The 23,004-nt window shown below is 41.0% G+C and overlaps 1 long non-coding RNA gene across 1 annotated transcript; it reads left to right on the forward strand.

Annotated features, from left to right (window-relative positions):
- The first annotated feature begins 712 nt into the window (after nt 1-712).
- On the forward strand, nt 713-22,002 carry LOC117544278. Its single transcript, XR_004568670.1, has 3 exons — nt 713-947; nt 11,829-11,935; nt 20,497-22,002. It is a non-coding gene; the product is annotated as an uncharacterized LOC117544278 (long non-coding RNA).
- The last annotated feature ends 1,002 nt before the right edge of the window (nt 22,003-23,004 follow it).

Raw genomic sequence — 23,004 nt, forward strand, 5'->3', positions numbered from 1 at the left:
CTTTGTTAAGATTATTTATATGAATACAATTGAAGCTGTATGTATGTTACATCACATTCAAATCAGACCGGCCTTAATGTGTGTGTGTTGTGGTAAGAGTATAATATTTAAAAGTCAAGCACAACAAAGACCTATCAGTGCAATATCAGACAATTGAACCAAAAGTCTATGTGAACTTGCTCCATAATGGATAAAGGTCACCTGATAGCTAAACTAGCATAATCATCTTGCCAGTAGCCTACATCCAACTGCTACCGACACTTACCGCTCACTTGCTGTATTTCTAGATTCTGCTTCCATTTTTAGTTGTCATTTTTCTTTTCGGCATAATGCTGAAAACGTCGAGATCAAATTAAACCTCATTTAGATTAAAGTACCAACATCTCCAAGTTGACGGCCGGTCAAAACGTGACTCACCAGCTCTGGCTTCCGTGTTAGGCTACTTGTGGAGGTAGACGACAAAAAACAGATCTTTGGAACAATGTGTTACTTACTGCCCCCCGCCAACCCCCCCTCCCCCTGTTGAAAATTATGAACAGTGAGCCGCACTCACATTCTTGCGCACAGACAAATGGGGAGGTCCGCTCATGTCCTGAGCCAATGGCGTACAGAGCTGCCTTATTATACTGATCCCCGACTGGCCAATGGCGCACCTCTCCCCTGCTCACATGGCGTCTTTCTGTGCGCTCCCTCTCCTCTCAGCACTCAATCCCGGCGAGTGCAAGCATCACTGAAGACTTTGACACCGGTAGAATCGGACGTCCACTGTCCTCGGCAGATTTAACCAGGTGTTATCTTATGCAAACTTTATCACCATCAGATGAAGATGACCAGCCTGTCGCCGAGAGTGAGACCCCTTCGCTGGAGGAACAGACTTTTTTCCGTCTCCAAAAGACCGGAGAGTCACGAAGCGAGACAATAACGCCCAGAAGTTACTGAAATGAATCGTAAGTAGGCAACATCATATATTTATATGGTTCTTATCTGTTACTTACTGCTACCATTCAATAAATAAGTCGTTTTATTTATAATCTAGTCCTATTTTTTTTGTTTGAAAATCGTGACTGCATGTGGCACTTGTGCTGTGTGCTTTCTGATTTATTTTTCTAGGCTACATTTAAAGGCGAATTAAACATTTTAAACGGTATAGGCTTTTATTGCTAAACACATGTGACTTCACTTAATGCTTGAGTCGTCTAAAAGTTAATTTTGTACAGTCGACATTCTTTGTGCGTCTCCGTGAATGTTCTCATTGTATATGTGGATGTCTACGCGCAGCGCCATAGCATGGAATATAGATAAAAAGCACACGGTACACCCGCTGACCCGAGGCAGCTGGCTGTGCAACTGGTCCACACGGCTCAATGAGGACAATTAAGGTGGGACAGGAGAGAAAGAGGAACAAACTTGAGTTTTTGAAGCACACTGAATCAGGTCTGCACTTCACTTCAGCTGGCCAGACAGGATAAGGGTGGATCTTCAATAACCTTTTATAGAGAATATATCCAATGCAGGATATGACAAAAAGGGAAAAGTGTAGACACAGGTCATGCAAAGATCAAAAGCTGAAATGCATTTTTATTTGTAGTTCTTCCTCTATACACATTTATGTCAAAACAGTACATTTAAAAGGCACTCAATTAGGTCATGTAGTTTGCAGATTGGAAATTAGGGGGTAGTGGGGTCAAGACAGTAGAACGGGTGGCTGCTGCAAAATGTGGGTACATTTAGAAAAGCAGAAAAGGTACCCTCTGATTTTCCGTGATTTCTGCACAATCAGAGGGAAAGAGCGGGGACCAGGGCCATTTGATGTTTTGAAAGAATTCAGATGGCCTTAATTAGGACCTATAAAATCTGTCTGCTCCATTCTCTGAGGCGGCGCTCTGGAGGGGTGAGAAGGGAGGGGAGCTGAAAAAAGAAAGAAAACCGATACAGCATGTCACTTCTGCAAAGGATTGTCTAATGAAATTTGTATAACCTCCCTTTTTCTTCTTGTTGCTCCCTCCCTCTCCTTGATGCTGGTGGTATGTAGGCAGCCCTCTCATTCCCTCTTTGTCTGGCTGCTGTGTTATCTACACCACCCTCAACATAACTACCACCTACAGTCAGCCCTAACCCAGACACCTGAAGGCTAGACATAATGATCAAGAGAAGTTTCAGTCAGTCTGGAGCACAGCCAGTTGTTTGAGGTTTTCTTCTTCTTCTCCTCTTTTATTAACCCCATCCTGGCCTGGCTGACACAGCCCATTCCTCTGCCTCACTCTCTCTCTCTCTCTCTCTCTCTCTCTCTCTCTCTCCATCCACAATCAAGACACGCCATATTGTTTGTACATGTACGCGTGGGGGTTGGGGGGTACAGGGTTGCAGTTTCATTGCTACTGCTTCTGTTGCTGCCACTGTGTAGCCTATGGACCTTGAATGGAGTGTGGGTGACTCACACAGCTGCAATACACACACTTATGAGGAAACATCAAAGACTTCTTCTGTGCGTGTGTTAGTGTGTGAGATTTCAGCTATGCTTTTCTGGCAAGCGTCTGCAAGAATAGTTATGGCCATGTTGCCTGTAGTTTTTTTCATTTTGTCTCTATTTTGTTCAATTAGCTAGGGTTTATTTGCAGTTCTACTTGGCTCATCTTTAAAGGGTTACATTTAATTGTTCTATTGTAGCTGATATTTTTCTGTCCTACCAAGCTTGATGGGTTCTCTGTTTTAAATGAGTAAATTTTGACAATGTTAAACCTTAATTTAAAAATGCAGTTGGGATCAATGCAATACATCATTGTATTATTAACAAATGCGATCTTTTTTGAAATAATTTCTACTCAAAGATTCCATTGTTACTGTACCGCAGATTTTAAATGAGGCCGTCAGACGCTGTCTGTCGCATCACGTCACTATCTGTGTAGGCGGCTTTGACTTGGGGCTTAAGCCGATATGGCTTCTGAAGTAGTGAAAGGATGGAGAAAACACTAATTAGAGGTGCGAGTTGGTAAAATGCTTAAATATGTGAATTTCTTTGATGGACAAATTCCTCTTTAGGAGTGTCTTCCGTCTTCTGAGGAATACGTTCCTTTGTTTCCTCGATGTGTGTTGGTTAGGGATTACATCATTTGGCTGCTGCAGGGTTAGCTAGATATGAAAGCTAGCTTGCTTTATATAAAATGGTTTGTTGGAGTGGAGTCTTTGTGTGACATATATAAGTTTAGTTGTATGATATAGCCAAATTATTTTGGAGTTGTTTTTGCCAATGATGACCACTTTTGAAAGATTATGCCCTAACAGCGGGGAATGGGCTCTCTCGGTTCCCCTTAACCATGCAATCTTCTCAGAAATATTGTTTGAATAACAAGTGTTCTAAAATGTGCATAGAGCTTCAACCAAAATCCTGCAACTTGTTTGTTTTCTGTTTATCACAGATTGAGGATGTCTCCTCATCTGCCACCACCCTTTGAAGGGGGAAGTAATAAAAAGCTCAATGGGTGCAACAAGCTGTTCTTCCCTCCTACACTTTGAGGTTTTCTACCTGGAGATGAATAGGGGGCCCCTCCATAACGAAGGGCGAGAAGACAACATTTTATTGGCTGAGGATGTGGGGGGATGCGCCATAGCTTATAGACACTTGGTGTGAAATAGTTGTTGTTGTAATTGTATTGTTTATAGGAGAGCATGGTGTTTCGAGTTTAGAACCAGAATTATTACTATTTGAGGTCATTTGAAGGCATACTTTTCTAAATCAATAATCTGTTTACATAGTTGACTTGAAATGATGTCAATATATTAAGGTTTAAGTAGGTCAAGGGTGTTATGTAAACATGAACAAATTGTCCCGTTAAATCCCGCTTGAAGTGAAATACTGTCTTTATAGCGTGCTAATACAACATCCATGATAATGACATTGGACGATCACAAAGCCACCGATTAGGATTTACGGTAACCAGATTTATGCGTGAAGGAGTGAAGTCATGGTCAGGAATGTAAATGTTGGAGTCATTCAATTACCTCCATGCCCTTCCCTGGGAAAAGTCCCCAGCCGTGAAGAGGTTAATTGTTTTTGAATCTCCATCCAAGGGGAGAAAATGGGCGAACGGGAGGGATAATTGAGCCGCTGATAGTTGAGTGGATTATGGATTACTGCGCCTTTCCAAAGGAGTAAAGAAAATAGAGCTGAACGAGAGAGGAAGAAGAGAAGGGAAGGAAGGGCTGTGTGAAAAGCTCAGGTTGTGCTATGCAGCCGCAGGGGTCATCTGGCCTTCTTAGGAAGATGGATAACTCCAATCCTGTTTAGCCCACGAGGTGACCCTTGACCCTTTGCATGCTCCTCCCTGCTCCAGGTGCAAGACCTCACTGCTGGCAGCTCGCTCACAGACACACACTGCAAGCTTATTTTTCACACACTCTGCAAGCACTGGGGGGAAACGCCATGTGAAAGCACAGATCCTCTCAACATTTTCACCCCCCTGTTTTTTTCTTCATGCCATTCTATTGTCAGGGGTTAAAGATCCGAGCCTGCTTGTTGGGGGTGGGGGAGCGTTGCAATCATATGAGACCCCCCTTTATTCTTCCTTTGAAATATGTTCTCGGGAAGAAAATGGATGACTGTCTTTAAAACAGGAGGAAAAAATATGATCTGACATGGTGCAATAATCACAGGACTGTTAATCAGAGGGATGTCATGTATAATTACTACAATGTTTGATAACATAACAGAGAATCACCTCAGGCTATTAGGGAAAGTTTCGCGATGCCATTAATGGACGTTAATACAATACAAGAAAACCCGGATGGAATGAGCATGGCCCACTGGTTAAAGCACTGTAAGGTTAATGAACCAATTTACATACTTTCTGCTGCCATCTGGGTGGAGTAAAGAGGCAGATGCTTCCTACTCTGTACTGTCGCTGGGAGCTGTTCAACACGGAGGAATGTGTCAGGTCCACAGCGGTCGATGAGCACATTTAGCCTGTGGTCAAAAACAATCATGAATGAACCTGAAAGCTCCTGCAGAAATACAGTTAGCATCAACCAGACTGCTTTTCTAGCATGTCATTATTCCATTTACCCATGTTGAACTTGGGAATAAATGAGTGCATGTTAAATATGGTTGGTTTCAAATGTCACTATTCTTATTCATAAAAGGTGAGGCCTAGGAGTGGACCATATCCTTACCATTTCCCATTTATACAAATAAACAATAGAACATTGGAAAGATAGGGGTCATCTGTGCTCTAGGCAAGGTGAAACTTGACAGGGGTGATCTACAAGAATAACCATAGACGGTGCTGGAGACTTGGACAAACGGAGGATAAGTGTCAGTCCACCTCTCTGCCATCCTAATCTGGGTTATCACATTACAAATGGAGTATTTTCAAATCGTTCTTTTAGCAGTGCAATACAATGAGATGAGTGGGCAATCAATAAAGCTGCGTGAAAGCAAAGGGATATAGTTAAAAATCTAAAGCTCTGGCTGGCATGGCCATCATCTCCCCCTGTCTGTTGGAATCAGATAAGGGAGTGGGGCCTTGCAGGAAAGGTTGTTTGGCCCTAGGGCTGCTCGACTTGACGGATATCCCTCCTACTGGCACCCGTGGCAGACTGATTTCATCTGCAAATGGGGGCAAAACCAAAACGTTTTTGCATCTCTGTGATACTGTACATGTGGTAGAACAGCTGAAGGGATAGATGAGTAAAATGGGGCATAATGTTTAATCCCCCGCAGTGTGTATAGGCAGAAATTTGCAGCTACTTCGCTAACCCTTCTGTTGTCCTCCATGGATGATGGCTTTAACCTCATGCGTCCCATGATTTAAAGAAAAAAAAAAATCACCCAGGTTTTGGTTTGACAATGTGTCGTAGCTGGTGCGAGTGTTCCTCTCAGATTAGCTCTTTGTGCTGTGAGGAGAGGAACGACGCCGTGGGGGAATGGGGGGTCGGGGAATGGGGGGTCAGGGATGGGGGAACAATACCGCTGCGATCACAGTTGAAAGAAATCATTTGCACATTTTTATGAAAGCTCTATTTGTCCGGTTGGATAGTTCTATCAAAGCCTAACAGCCACCGTGAAAGGTGATTTTAATGACGTGGTGAGCGACAAAGCCGGCAATGTGTCGGGTTATAGTCAAGTCTCAGCTGAATGTTCTCCAGGTAAGAGCAGTTAATGCGCTCTCGAGTTTTTTGCGTCCGTCTTAAAGCAGTCTAATTTCTACAGATGTCTCTGAGCTGACACCACTGCTGCCAAGCTTCTGTTCGCAGTGCTAAGCTTGTACAACATTAATGTGAAGATAAAAAGACATCATTGCTACACTATTTTTCTCACAAGTTCATCCCTCGAAAAGCTGCAAAAAGAACCACGTTTCTTGTTCCTCTTAAAGTATAAGCCGGGGGGTTTATTTTCATAACTGCGCCATTTCTCTTTTTATTTCAATAAAACCCTCTATGTTGTCTTTTAGAACTTTACATACCATGATGGTAAGTGTGCATCAAATGAGAGTTCAGGTAAGTGCACAGACTACCCATATTGGTGTTTGTTTTCAGTTTCAGAACCCCCTACAGTATTTCCTGGTGACTCACTTCTTTCCGAGCCATTTATGCTTGAAAACATCCTTAGGATGAACCAAACATATTCTGGGTTTTATCGCCGACGAGGGACCATTGGGCATAATGAAGTTCTGTTTCCCAGCTTGAGTTTGGGGTGTTCATGATTACAAATGCTTCTCTCATTGTCTCCCATCATCTCCTGCCTAATTGAAGACAATATAACGAGACAATAGGGCCCCGCTCATCATTCTGCATCAGTGGCATGCTCTATGGAACATGCCAATCTGTTAAAAGTGCGGTGGTGGTGATGGGAGGGGTGTGTGTCAGTATGGTTACTTGAATGTGCTCAAGCTTGTTTAATTTGGACCAAGAAGATGGACAATTAAAGAACAGCTCCCGGGGGGCTGTTCATTTTGGTCAGCTTCCCCACTTCATGGCAGCCCGCCCTTGTAAACTCTCCTGGACGTGTCTGGGTCATGCGTTAGGGGGTTGGGGTTTGTAGGCGGGAAGGGGATTGGTCGGGGGTCTGCCTCTGGAGAGGTTTTCTCAAATGATTAGGACAGCCAAGTGGGGAGAGTCCCTCAGTGCCTGGCCTCCTTCACCTCCCTAATATGTTCTGAATAATTCCCCCTCCGCTATGGGTTTGTTGTGGGGTTTCGCGGGGTGGAGGGCGGGGGATTAGTCTGGCCTTGGTTTAGGAGTGTTTGTCATCTGCCCCCTCGAGGCCTGCACCGGTTCCTTTGTTTGAGCGTCAGGCGTTGGTACAATGTCAAATCACACAATGCGCCTTTGCAATTAGGGTATCTCGGGTTATGAACTGACACAGGATTTCATGTCTGGATCTTTTTTATTTTAATTAACTTCATTTTAGGGTAGAGAAACTATAAAGCCAATTATTTCGTACACTGTTACAATGTTTTATTTGTGCATTGCTGCCTATTTTCTATTCTAAACACTTTTTTTTTTTTTTTAAACAATTGCGTCACATGATTTCTCAAATCTTACATCTTTGCTTATCTAGTTTTTTTTCTAATTTGTAGAATGGGCTGTTATGGCATTGGTTCCAATGCTATCACTAATGCACTCTTGTTCTCATGTAAAGGCTGTTGAAAGGAATCTTAAGAAAAAAAGTTATAAAATATTTCCATTCATCAAAGAAGATCTGTGATATACTGTACAAGTGTAACAGTATAGTAGGGGTTACCTTGAATCTAAAGCTTAATACTTGCTTTAGCAGTTTATATAAAGAGGCCTATTTCTGGTGCCTCAAAGGTAGTTTGAAATGATCTCAAAGGGTAAGTGTAGTTTAATGGTCTCAAAGGTGTTTCTATGGTTTTACACAGTGCATCTCTTTATGAAGTTTGGAAGAAAGATTCATTCATCTCCACACAATGGCTCACAAAGAGAGCACTGAGCCATGGCCAAATATCCAAAGTTATATTGAATTAAAATAAAACAGTTTTGCTACTCGCAAAAGCTCCCAAAACAGTTTTGGAGGATGTAGGCGCTGTGGGAGAAATGGCTGCTGTGGCTTTGCATTCAAGCCACTTGGCCATTTGGAGCATGGAAATTACACACATTCCTCTTCCCAGTGACAAAATAATCCCAAATCTAGTTTCCTAGTATTTCTGTACAGTTACTTTTACAATTTCAATCTTAATTACTTCACTTTGAATCGTGAAATTAAATGATGGTCTTGATTGCATTGCTCTAATGACCATTTAAAAAAAAAAAAAAAAAAAAATCTAAATGCAATACAAATTAAAGGTTTCTTTGACCGCTTGCCAGTAATTCCATAAACACTAGTTAAAATACAGTAAAGTGTTTTGAAATTATCTGTATTCAAATCCTTTTCTACAAAAATGTCCAAACATGGACAAAGCCTCTACTGCTGAACCATATTTCTAAAAAGAGTTTGACAAAATGGCTTTATTCTGAATCAAATTGTGAACTATGGCAACACTATACTTACTTAGTCTCTCTTTCTCAGCTATTTTCAAGTTGAACTGCTGCTCATTTTGACTCACAAACGTACACTTCAATGACTCAATCCTCATCCTCAATATACAAGTGCTTATAATGTGCCTCTTCAAGGGCGTACCTTTCTTTGCAGATGATTAAATACACCGGGAGATGACACCCAACAAGGTATTTTTAACATTTTAGCCTTCCCGCACTTGTGAGAGGCAGTTTTAGGTGTTTATGGTCTGTGTTTGTTCAGATTCTCACAGGCTTTTTATTTGACAGGGAATGTTTCAAACAATACAAAAATATCACAAGTTGACTTGATTTCTGTTTTTTTACTTTTAAGTTTTTTCCAAAACCAAAACCTTTTACCCAGATTTTTTTTTTAATAAGCCCTTTAATTTTTTGTTTCATCAAAGGGATGTTTGTGCGCAATTTAGTTTTCTTGGATTCACGGTGATAGTCTGATTTGACCAATGGAACCATGTTTAATGGTCCTTTTTTGTATAGGTCTTATATTACATTGTAGAAGAAGCAGTATGTAGTATCAAATCAGTTCAATCTCGGTGGGATTTTGGTGGATAATGTTTCCAAATGTAGTTGCATCTCTTCCCACAACCTCAAGAGGTGTGAAAATGATTGAAGTCAATTGAATTTAGCTGACACACAGAAACATATTTATTGTGTGACATCTTCTGAGACATGGAAGAAGTTGTAGGAGGTAAGGTTAAATCACTTTTCATCAGCCTAAGTAAGTCAGCTTTCAAATGGAGTCTGACTATTTCTAGTGGTACAGAAAAGCTAATCTGATGTGGGTGATTATTGTTTGGGCAGGAAGCCTTGAATGTTTTGCATCATGTCTGCCACGTTCACCCCGAGGGCATTCATCCTCCTTGCATATAGAAACACACACACAATCACACACGCAAGCCACAGTTTTTCTTCACAGCACGGCAGGAGTCTGACTTCATCTGTCCTATTGATTGATGAAGCAGACGCAGCGGGTAGTCTGAGAGAAGCAGCAGTCTAGATCAAGGCTGTGTGCTGCATCGCTGGCAGTCACAGCACACACACATTTGTGCACACATTTGCACTTGCGCTCAAACTCTTTTTTTGCCGTCTGTCATGTTCTCTCTCTGTCTGTCACGGTAGACACTGTAGACGCAGGCAGCCATGAAACACAAGTGTACACGCATGCACACTGAGAGACATGACATGCACAGCAGTGCTGACACACATATAGCTTACAAAGAAAACATATAACTGTCACACAAGCACAGAGGGTGAATTAGCACATCTTGGCTGTGCGTACGCCTAAGCTGGACAAAGATCTCTATAAAGATAATGTTTGTAGATTAGTTGGGGTTAATGATCCGATTGCCTTGGCGCTTCCAGTGTGTGTGAACGTTTTTTTGGCCAAGGGGAAAAGGTTTTGATCTACTTTGCTGTCTCCCTACTTTCAAATGAGACATGCCCCAGGCCCCATTAGAAGAGCAGTATTTATGCCATTAGGGAACTGGGTTTGCCGCCCTAGCAGTGGTACCAGAATGAAACGGCTAAAATTATGTCTTGAATAACCTCAGTGGGCAGGTCGAGTATTTTCTTTTCATAAATGAGAAATTACAAGTTGTGTACTTTACAAATTGCCTGTTGAAATATCAAACACATTTCAAACCATGACATGGAAAAGCCAAGGAAAGATATGTTTCTTTTTTTAGAGTGTTTGTTCTTCACAGCATAAAAAAATCCAGATTTTCTTTTCTCTTCTCCTTCTTTACTTTGTTGTTATAATTAGCCTTCTAGTCAAAACCAGAAATATACTTCTGCAAACAACTCTTCAGTTTCTTGGTATGATGCAGTCAGTGGGTTCAAGAAGGGTGTAGTCCCCTCCAAACCCAACTCCTCCTCCCCACAAACACACTCTGAGAAGCCCCCTCTCATGTGAGTGCTGAATGGACAGAAAAGTACAGGAATGAAAGAATGACTGAAAAATTACTAAGGCCCCTATTCCCCCCCCCCCAATATGATCTCCTCCTCCCTTTTACATGTTTCTCCCCTATCACTCCCTCCCTCTATCTTTCGTTCCCCCCCTTCCTCTCCTCCGGCGTTCCTGTCAAGGCATGCCTCCGTCCCCGCCAACCAGCATCGTCCGGGGCAGGGCGAGGGGGCAAAAAGAGAGGAGGGGGAGGAGGGCAAACAAAGGAGCACTGTTGCTGCCTCGCTGGGGTTTTGCGGATGGTGGACACCAGGCTGGGGGGGCGGGGGTGCGGTACAGACGGAGCAAGAGTGTGACTGAGGAGGTTCATCACTAAGAATAGAGATTAAAAATGAATGGGAGGGGAGCAGGGGAGTCTGTTCTGTTCACAGTAATAAAGAGGACAAGCAGTGCCAGTCATTTTTTCACATGCATCCAGACACACACACACACACACACACACAGTAGCACACAGTTGCCACACTCTCACTAACGCTACAGTGTGTGAGTGGGAGAGATAGGGGAGGCATGGTTCATTGTTTCCTGGCCATTGTACAATATTTGCTTAACCCGCGTGCTTTATCTGTGTAGCTGTATGCTAGAAATGAGATGGTGTGTCTCCACGATCACTGCTGTCACAGCTGTTAGCAATTTCATCAGTGCACTAAGACACCACCTATACACACACATAAACACATACCCTGTCAATTTATGAAGCTGTAAGGCCACGATAAAACCATTCTCCGAGCAGCACATTTACGCCTCAATTTAGCCTCCACAAACAAAAACTGAAGGATGAATCGGACACAGTAACAAGCAGATCTACTTAAGCAAACCTGTAAATGGCATTTATTCCACCATATAGAAACGTATCATATCATTCTATGGCTCCTATTTGCCATTGGTTTCCTAGTCAGTGCTCTGACCCCAACTTGAACCTCTTCTTTACATTGAGGAATCTTGCTCAACTTTTCAAATACAACACTGGTGTTTGTTGCTCAGCATTGCTCAGGATCTTTAGGTTGGCTTCTAAAATAGTTACCCAACACCTGGGAAGATTAAAAAAAAACATACGAAAATGACTGAAAACATTTTTGTAAGCACTTGCTTCTCTAGGTCATCAACTGCATCGATTTTTTCCCCCAATGTGGTTCACATGATTTCAACATGGAGTGTAAGAAACTTGTTTTGAAAGATAACTGAATTTTAGCAGCAATTGGAACTGGAATCCCACAAGGCCTATTTCTATGAATGGAGTATTATATTTTTGTATGTGTGGCGCTGATTCCTTCATTTTCTAACCGATTTTTAATGGTTTTGTTTCCACTTTCTTTTCGTTTCTTGTCCATTAAAGGAGCTTGCAGAAGAAGAAACAGAATGAACGCTAGCAGCGTTAGCCTTCACCGCAGAGGGAAGGAAGGGAAGATGAAATGGAGAAAAGACAAAGGTGATGAAAAAGAGGTAAGAGAGCTCAGTTTTTCCAGGGGTTATAAATTGTCTTGTGTCTTTCTGTCTTCTGTTGCCCTTCCACCTGACTCAGCTGGAAGGGTTTGGTGTATTCATGCATGTGTGTGTGTGTGTGTGTGTGTGTGTGTGTGTGTGTGTGTGTGTGTGTGTGTGTGTGTGTATGTATTATGTGTTTAAATGGGACTATGTAAAAACTGGTAAAAACAACCATCCTGGCTGAGTACACTGCATCCTCAACTTCTCTTTTGTCTGTCTTGTGTAATTCCTTTGATATTAAATAGGCAATATACACAACATTGCATACATACTCTGAATATGTTATAACGGATAAAAGTCTGTCACTGTTGCCTCTGAACACAGAGAATCCATTTTGTATTGTTTTTTTCAGTTTCCATTACAATTACAAAAAAAAGTCAAACATGTCCGGGATGCAAGGAGTTAAAAAAGCACTGAGGGGAACAGCATGGCCACAAGGCAAAACAGAGGATTGGAACTGGGAAAAGAGCCACCGTATTGTTTTAACTGTGTTTCAGGGGTTCCCAAAGCGAGCAGTCTCTCAGAGTTATCTCCTCACTCTCTCTGTGTGAGCCTGAAAGCAGCAGTAAATAATTGATATCATGGCCAGAATGGCTGCCACCGTACACAGATAGGAGGATGGTTGAAGAGGAGAGGAGGTGTGAGAAAATAAAATTGTCTTTTTCTCAGTTCTTGTCATCCTCTCTTCTTTCTTCATTCCCTAAAACACAGATTATAAAAGCTTCAACAATTTATTTGGATATAGGTAAAGAAACGATCATGATACAACCAAAAGGGAATGCATTTGTGGGCATTAACAGGATTAACATTACATATCTTTCCTGTAACATTGGCAATTATGTAATTCAAGCTGTGACAGAAAATAATACTTACTGCCTCGTTGGGGTGCCCTGCCAGTCCAAATGTCCTTTTCCTACAACTTCTGCTGTGCAATAGGAACTTTATCTCACAATGACATTCTGCAAAAGACAGAAGAAATTCAATACAGCTTTTTTCAGTTTGGCTCAACTCATTTCATTTCATCTGAGGCCAGTCAAACTAAATTCTCTCTTCTAGCTTTTCTTCCTTTGACTCAGTCTGCCTGAGCCATACAATGTTCAGTTTTTCTAATATTTTCCAAATTCAGTTCTCTATGGTACTTACATTGTTGATGTGCGCCCCCATCTTTCTACTGCTCATAACCACCAATCAAAGTTCCAGCATTTTAAAAGACGGGGGATTATGATGATAAAAGAGATTGTCAGGGTTGTCGTGGCCCAGGATGATGGTTTGAAAAAAAATGGGAATCTACCCTCCAAGGGACTTACAAAGGCCTCATTTGTAATGGTGGAAATTCTCTACAATCTCCAAATCACCCCAGTTTGACAAGACAAAGCTGGTTTTAAATGGAGGTGAATTTTGAACTCGTTCGAGGTAGAACTGCCTTCTTTTTTTCGTCATTCTTTTGATTCAACCAACAGGGATTAGTGGAGTCACAAGTTGTACAGCTACACACAACCCCTATCGTGTTTGGAACTGGTCAAATTATGCAAACGTAGCCTACTCTGGGGAAACGTGAAAGGAAAAAGATGGAGGATGTTGTAAGCAAGAATCAAGACATGCAACTGCTCTTTCTTCTCCCCCCTTTTTCCTCAAGTGTGTCTGCCCTTTGCTCCGGGGGGAAAAAGGGTTTTCAGGAGCAGCCAAGTCTGTCTAAGCTGGCTTTAAAAAGCTACTGGACTCTAGAACCACTGTGGTACACTGTTAGTGTCCATTTGTGTATACAAAGGTGGGGTTACAAGGCTAAAGCCACAATGTGTCACACGGTTTCATATTTCAAAAAATGCATATGAGAAATGACAGGCAAATGAGTCACTCCGTCAACTCATATTGATTCACTGCATGACTGCAGGGACAGAGCGAGTAATTGGCAGTTTCACGCTCACACAAAACTACCCGCAAATTATGCTGATGGTTTACAATGATGAGGGTTGTAGAAAACACCCTAGTTGGGGAACAGGCATAAAAGCCTGATGGACAAGTGTTGAAAATGCTAACATTTGTGTCCACACAAAGGAAAGCGTAGAACAACAGAGTGCTCCTCTATCAAAGCCTTTTCCCCCTCAGCCAAGACACCCACCAACCATCAGAGGATTAAAGATTATAATGAGAGCTTTCATTGAATTGAAGCCACAACAGTTTCAAAATGGATGGATGGATAGAACGATGGATGGACAGATGGATGGATAATGGATAGATGGACATGACGGAGCAGAGATAAGGAAATTAAATATGAGAAAGAAAATGGTGGGCAGCCACAAATTCTTAAAGTGTAGGAATAAATGAGAAAGGGAAAGATATGTTGGTGGAGATGATTTCAAAGTCAGAATGAGATCATTATCCATGTGAGAGAACCAAGAAGGAGAGAACAACTATGAAACTGGAGAAATATGAAATAAACAGAAGTCAGGGTGAGGGCCAATAGAGCAATGCCTCGAATGTCTTTATTAGATTGCTTTGATGGATTGGATGGGGGGAGTCTGGCCCCTAGCTGCTTACTAAATGAGGCCTCTAAATTCTCTCTGCTTGCCAATCAAGTTATTTATTTTTTTGTATTGCTATGAGCATTTCAAGAAATGTTTGAGTGTCTTTTAATGTTCTTTTGCTTAAAATGTAATTCAAGAATGTGAATATAGAGAGAGGGAAAAGTTCTGTACTTTATTGAACCCCTTAGAGTTACCTGGCTCTGGCTGGAAAATAAAGGTAAATGGAGAAAGACCGAAAGGGGATTAAGAGGACAAAATTAAAGACAGGGTGGAGAGTAAAAATATAAGTCATTTATGAGCCATTGCTGGAAGTCCCCCATTGAGATAAAGGAAATAACTCAGAATATAGAGTTTTTATTGATTAGGCAGTACTACTGTATACATGTCTACACTTACTTATGAGCTTTATGCAGAACTCTGTAAAATGTGAAAAGTAATGCTTGCTAAGCCTAAAGTAAGCACAGTAACTTACTAAAGTCTTCAGAGGCAGAGGAAAGCTGCATAATTTTAGTTGACACTATGAAACTCCAATCATTGTAAACATGACTGCAGATTGATTTGAATGGAAAACGCAATTAATATCAATATCTTATGAAATGTTTGGGAGCACGAGTTATAAAAGAGCAGATGAAAAAGTCCCTTTCAAAATGAAAGCCGTTAACTACATTCAGATATGTTATATGTAGGCTAACCAGATTCTAGAGTTTTGACAGATGCATCTGTGGGTTGATGGGAAAAATTACATTTTTCACCAAAAGAAGAAAAATGTGTTCTATCCTTTAATCTTTGAGTACATAACCCCTTAAACTAATTGAAATGACAACAACAATGTCATATAGTCAAAAGTAATACAACTTAAATATAGCTTGTATATCATAATAATTGTATTTCTAAACCTTAACTGTCCACTTTTCATTGGCATTTTGTGGTTTTCATCTAGACATCCTATGTGCTGTATATAAGAAAAATAACAATAGTAATTTCAGGTATTGTGATTTTTGTTTTCCAGAGTACATTCTTGTCTTTTGTCAGTGACTTATTCTGAGTTAATGAGCCGTGCGAACAACTTTTGCTTATTTTGATAGCAGGGGCAATGAGGTGTATTGTGTCTCAACTTGCCACGCTACAGGAGCTTTTTTCTGCTAGGTTTTATCAGTGGATGGGAGAATGAAAAGGAGTCAACGGCAGCCCCCTAAGCTTTCCATAATGCGTCCCAAGAGGAGACAAAGGCCTGCATTCACTGCTGGGAGTTGATAAGACCTATCATTAGTCTGCCATTGGCGGTATTACTGTCACACACAAACACATGTATACACACATACATCTACACAGAATGCAGTATAGTATATATTTCTGCACCCATTCACTTGTTCCACAAACATACGCATACATTTGTGTGTGCGTGCCAGAGGAGTGAAAGACGCAGCCGGGCTCGACTTGAATCAAATGAAAGCAGAGAAGTGGACTCCCTGCTGCTTCCCATCACAGCAGATTTCACTCAGCCTCACTTTGCCTTGGCATCCACACTCAGCTGAACCCGCTTTGTTTTCGACAACGATAAAGAATGCACACAACCCTGAAACTGATGTTGAAATGCACACCTCTACTGGCCTTTATTATTAAGAATAATTAGGTTACTTCTCAACAGCAATCGATTAACTTTAATGGTGTAACGTGTTGGATTTTTTATCTTTGTAAGATTAATGGTGGTTTAATCCCAAAAGATGCAGGATATTTTCGCAATCATCTGACTGACAAAATGTACACACTGCAGGTAAAAGGCCAAAGGAAGCTTCTAGCTGTCTTGATGATGGAACTCCTTGTAATAATACCAATGTCTCGGAATTAATGTGGTATTGACTTATTGATGACAAAACACTACACATCGTGCATTTACTTAAGAAGACAGGTGTAATATTAGGTGTGTGTGTGTGTGTGTGTGTGTGTGTGTGTGTGTGTGTGTGTGTGTGTGATATTAGCTCAGCCGCCGAGAATATATGAGGTTACTTACCTTCTGTCGGCTCAGGGTCATTAGCCTCGCAGCTTGGAACAAATGGCCTTCGATAGCATCTCCACTAAAATACAAACAGATGCAGATTAACCCCTTGATCCTTGGTGGATATCATTTTGAAAAGATTAGGAAGGAAACAGAAGACAGGGGGATGGCCATTTTGTTTATTGTTTGCCTCGTCAATCTTAAATTAGCTTTTTTTTGGATGGTGCTTTTATTTTTTGCAGCATTACAGATTTTAGGAGTCCTCCTTAGTGGATGCTTGGAATCTCTTTGCATCTCAACTAAACATCACAGTAGTTGAGAAAAACAACAAAGAGAGAAGTTGGCAGAGGATCAAAGCCCTAGTATCTGGCAGATAGCTGCTGTGCTCCTGCCTGTAGACTCCATCTCTTTATGTCTTTATTTTCTCAATGCGGACACCGCTTTGTTGCCCCCCTCGTACTGCCAGCTTGATTATAGATCATGAAAAGAACAGTGCAGTCACAACAACCTCCTCCCATGAGCAGACGCCTTTTTATTACAATGTTCGTGTGTGCGCGCACATCCAAGGGACTGGCTTTATACAGATTTTGATATTGATGATATTTCATACCACCTCTTTTGATATGGCAACAACTCGCCCACTTTTGTATTACGTCCTGCAGATTTTGTTATCAAAACAACCTCTGCAGGAACTGTAAAAGTCTGGGATCATTTAAAGGTCTCAGGGTACAGGAGGAGATAATCCTACAGTCAATGATATAAAGTCAAATTGTCTTTGTAACCTCAGTAAAAAATAACTCCACAAAGTACTGAATAGGTTTATTTTCATCTAAAGTCGATGTGTTCATCAAAAAGTTCTTTCCATAAGGCTTCGCTGAGGTTTGTGGCCTGTTGATGGGGGGGGCTCCTCAGATGTCTGTTTTGGGAAGAAAGACACGCCCAGAGAATGGATATAATTAAGACTAGTGACTTTCTTTTCTTTTTTTTGTGAGTAAGGAGGGTGTTTGGGTAACTGCTATGGGTGGTCTAGCTCTACATGCCTGTGCTGGTTTTATTATAAACAGGTACAATATTGTTAGAAAACAGATGTTTAGACATTAAAGGTAACAATACAAACAGCCATGTCACTTGTTTCCATGTCTGATAGCACAGCAGACCAAACAAATGAACTGATCAGAACAGTGGGTACAGAACATCCATGTAGGTACACTCATAGAGATCACTAAACAGTTAGAATGTATGTAACATCAGTCTATTTATCTGGATCCCTTAATATTTGATAAATATTACTTAATCTTACAGATTCATGCTGATCTTTATGTAAAAAAAAAGAAGCATTTTATATATACCGTTACCGTAGAAATATGTACATCCCTACTATTTAAGATATTTGTTCTATGTGCACATATTTAGCTCAAAGAACCAAAGACAAATCGGTAATTGTAAGATTTTTTTTCCATTTTGAAAGTACGTATTTTTTAATGGTAGCTGGATATGCAGGATTAAATGTTATTTTGAAAACATACTGTCTTATAACATCAAGTATGTCTAATTAGCTTACACAGATTGTTTCTGACCAACTTCCAAACAAACGTAAATTATACAAGGCTTCCTTTATTTTGTGGAAAAAGAACAAAAACTGCAGACCAGTCAATCCTTTTCAAACAATCCTGATTAATGTGATCTTCTGGTTAACACATAAACACCATGTGTACCATGGAACCCACAAACATCTGTTAATTTGCCACTTCTTATTTTCCGTTCACATGAATCGGCTCATTTAGCCGGCAGAGAAAACACAGATCTTTTATTGTTGCATCTTGTTTTGAGGGGGCTTAAAAATGTGGGTGGCCTCCATCTTTTTTTCATGTACTGAGCAGCACATGGATCTGTTAATCAGGGCATGAATTGGTGACTCAGTGCCGGGACCCTAATGACTGAGGTCCCCTCCCTTGGTTCAGCAAGTCTGCTTACTGGAGCAGAGAAAGGGAGTGATGGGAGTTTGAGAGAACAAAAACAATGAGAGAGAAATGGAGAAGTAGGAGAGAAATGATGCAGGACGTGGTTATAAAAACCTAGCAGTTGTAGGAAGCTACGTACAAAAGCAGTAGCTGAAGGATACATTTCCTCTGCAAGACAGAAATAGTAAATTGCATATTCTGGCAGATGCAGGCAATTGAACAGAGTGGGACTTTAGAAAGAGAAACAAGGGGCACAGTTCTTAAGCAGCATAAAAGGTTTAATTTCTCCTTCAGCTGTTTTACTGTATTTAACATCATAGTGAAGTATTAACAATTGAGGCAATTTTTCATCTGGCCAAGGTCAATCATTGTTCTTTCTCTGAGTGGTGAGAGGAATTCAGAGGAACAATATTTCACTGTGTTAGCAAGCCACCTTTAAACAACCCTTTGGAAAGATTCCTCTTCTTTGTGTGATGTTTTTCATTTGCAAATAGGTTTTAAGATTGTACGTATAGGACATTTTCAGCTCCATTTATTACAGCCATCTAGCGAGTGTTTCATAAAGCTGAATCTAGATTGTTTAAAAATATACATGGGACTCACTGCATGACATATGAAAGAAAAAGAAGATTGATGAGAGCATAACATACTACTACTGCAAATCAAATGTCAAGGTTGAAGTTGGCCTTAGACTCAGACACACAGAAATGTGTAGTTTAGGATCGTCAAACTTGTCCTGGATCCCGTTAAAGGTTAAGACTTCCATATTTACAATGTTTACACAACACCAAAAATAAAACTGGTTGGGACATAAATGCTAAAACAGCAAATGTAGACTTTGCAAAGGACAACATTTTTCCTGATGCAAAGAGGACTATGACAGCCTTCGACTACAAGGACTACGAACATCAAGGTGCTCAAAGACATAAATAAGGGCAGTAGTTACTAAAGTGATGAATATGTCTTGTACAGTAATTTTAATGTGTTTTTAATTATTGACTACACATGAACCCACAGCTTTCAGAATACACAGTTGCACTCATTATAAGTCACATGGGAGACCAAATGGCCCTCGAATCAAAGAAAACATCAGGGGAGAATGACTATGACGGAAAAACAGTCATGTATTTTAATGATACTAGTAATGATAATAACAAGAAACATGAGAAGTATCACCATCTGCAGCCCTATTTGACTTCTCCCTCCAATTCTTCTTTTCTTTAGCTAGGGTAAAAAAGGTGGCAGAAAAAGTGCAGCGTTAGCCTTTCAAATAGACACATAGAAAATGTTTTATCCTTTTATAATACTTTTCTTTTGACATCTCATTGAAAGAAAGTCAATGACATGACTCTGTTAGCTCATTTTATTGGTATATTCAATATAGTTTCAGGTTAAGATGAATACCATCTGGTCAACTTTAGATGTTACGATCAGAAATTATTTGTTATAATTCATTCTGTCTCATCACTCCCAGCCTCACCGTGCTGTGGGCATGTCAAACACAGACATTATTTTTATTTAGGCTAGGGCCCCACGAAGAAGCACATTAGTGACATTTCAGCTTTATCAGGAGAGACATAAAAGCCGTGGCGACACGCAATCACTTCTTCCCATCTTTTATCTACATCTGTTTTTACAAATTGGCTTCAAAGGCTGATTCCATATGTTTTTGTTAGAGTGTCTCTTGTTCTTGGGCATCACAGTAGTTGGCTTTCATCCACTCAGCCTAGGTCCAAACGTTTTTTATTATAAGAAGAATCATGTGATAATGTACACACACGGCGGCTGCTTGTCATTGTTTCTCAAGACCACCCAGAGTGTAAATAGGAATTTAGTTGTGAGTGGGCTTGTTGAACATATGACATGAAAGTGCCGACTTACAGCTAATACGCTTACACACATCAGTCTGTCCTGTTGAATCATTGAAGTGCACATCAAAGAGTGGATGTGTGTGTGTGACATTTTAATAACATGGTTTACCAAACAACACCTGAATTTATCCTGTTCTTTCTTCTTCTCTGTTTGTTTTCTGTCCAGGTCCAGACATGAAGGAGACACAAATTCAAACGCACACATGCAGCGGCACAGTCTGTCTGCGGTCTCCCCCCACCCTGCCTCACACACACACATGCCTGTTATGGTAAGAATCAGAGACCACCGAGTTAGGGGAATAGTAATGGTGTGAATGTGAGGAAACAAACTCATTATCCACCGCTATGTTCTCCTCTTAGTAGTTTAAAGACAAATTGGATACTGACTTCTATTCCAAAATGCTCTGAATTGACTAATACAAAAATAATTTGCTGAATTCATTTAACTTGTAAAAAATACTATATTGGTGCTAGTAAATAGACTTTTTAAAAAGGGGGTGACTTATTTTGGAGCAAATCTTTATTTATTCAATGCTATTTTAATTGTGTGTCTACGGCCATGCATGCCATGTTTAGTGTGTGTCTGTGTGTGTGTGTGTGTGAGCAAGCACAAAGCCTGCTTCATATTTTCTCTATTTCAGTCAAAACCAATCCTGAGTCAAGTCAAGTTTAACGGCCGCACCACACATCCCACAAACCCCCATATCCAGCCCCCCTTACTCACCCAGTGCCCCTCCCAGGCTTCCCAGCATCCTGCTTCGCCCTCCATCCAAAAGAAAACATGCGTGCTGAAATTACAGTGCGTGATGCGGCATTGTGGGAAACCCTTCCCTCCCTCTCTCACTCCCTCTGTTTGCCCATCTTGTCCCTTCTTATCTTTTCCTCATTTCGCTACTGTTTTAGAATGGTTTGGGTAGGGTCTCTTTATTCATTCATTAAACTGTAAAACAGCTGTCCATGCTAATGTACAGTTACTCCAGTTCAGACAAAGGTTAAAAAGGTGGTCTTGTGCCCTAAATGTCCTTTAATTATACAAATAAGTGTTTATTAATATATTACTAATGGATATAATAACAGTACTTAATTAGTTCAACATGTATTTCAACCACTCAGCCAACAGTATAGATTTAGATACAAAATGAAAAAATAAATTCTAGAGAAGCAAATAAAAGAATAAACCAGATGTTTCCAGCTTTAGGTTAAATGGCAGCACCGCCCTCACAGCAACCGTGTTACTAACCGGCTTTAATGACACACTCCATCAGTTCGGCTTATCCGGCGCAGGGCTAGTTTGGTTAACAGTCGGCCGAGGTGCGGCATGAGAGAGTGTGTGTGTGCGTGTGCCGGCTATTAAAGCACTTGAGAATAAGAGAGGAAAGGACTTGCGCTGCTAATGGATGTGTCTATTGATGTTCCCATTTAGCAGCCCACTGTAAACGATAGGGCAATGATTGTGTTGAAGACGGAGGGGGGAGGAGTGGAGAGCGGTTTGGCTGGGCGATGATAATGACAAGGAGGGTTATTATTTGGCGCCCTGCAGAGTCTCTGCTTTGTGTGAGTGTGTGTGTGTGGTTGAGCGAGAGAGAGAGCGGCACTCTTCATCCATCTCTCTCGCTCATGTCGCTCTCCCAGCCTATTGGCCATTATTCACTTCTCGATTGTTCTCCTCAGTCTGCTCCTCTCTCATGACATTATTCACTGCTGCTAGTCTACATCCAATTGTGGCTGACTCTCTCACACCTAAAATAAGAAAGAATAATGCAGCAGAGGTGGCAAAAGGGTTTCTTGTTATATATTTTTTTAGGATAGCAGATTGCCCTTGAAATATTGATTTGCTCACCAGTAGATTATTTTTCCCATCTGTGTGTGTTTGTCAGTCCCAATCACTGTGTGTGTGTGTGGGGGTGTCCTGTCAGTTCCAATCACAGTGTGTGTGATGAATATGAATACAGTCAGCCTGCCTGCAGGTTTGGCAGGAGACCACCTCCAGCTGGACTCAGACCCTACTCAAGTGTGTCCGTGTGTTTTGTGAGCGTGGCTGTACACGTCAGCCTGCATCTGTCAGCGCCGTGACAACCTGAGGATGAAATATCTTAAAAATATACAACATAATATTAATCTTGGCACACGAGGCTTCCAAAGCATTTTAACACAGAGAAAAAGCAGCCAATGTTTGCACAAGTGGGATTCAACCCCCTTTTCTATGTTTTTAGATGTACAAAGGACCTCTAAGGATGAAAATGCTTTGAACTTAGATAGAAATGCACATTATTTCTAGTTATGGTAATTTCTTTTCAAATGTTAGGGGGTTTCATGTCCATGATTCTGTGCGCACACAGCCTTCTTCACTTACATTCCCTCAATTACTATAATCATAATCAGCCTCATTCTCTCCAGCCCAGCTTGTGTGCATTTTCTTGTAAACTGTTTATTGTTTGCCAGAAGATATATTGGATCAGTTTTTTGAATTAGTAAGATCTTGTCAGTTTTGTAAAAGTCTATATCATCTTTTCTCCATGTGTTTTTGTGTCTCTAATTGCAGGGCAGAAGATACGGGGGTAGACGCCTTTCCAGCTGTGAGGAGACCGAAAAAGTCAACTCACATAAACACACACACACTGAGCCGGAGGCACATGAGCAGGTGAGCATTAAGTCAGGCAGCTAAACAGATCAC

The sequence above is a fragment of the Gymnodraco acuticeps genome, unplaced genomic scaffold (assembly GCF_902827175.1).
Source record: "Gymnodraco acuticeps unplaced genomic scaffold, fGymAcu1.1, whole genome shotgun sequence".
Classification (NCBI taxonomy): domain Eukaryota; kingdom Metazoa; phylum Chordata; class Actinopteri; order Perciformes; family Bathydraconidae; genus Gymnodraco; species Gymnodraco acuticeps.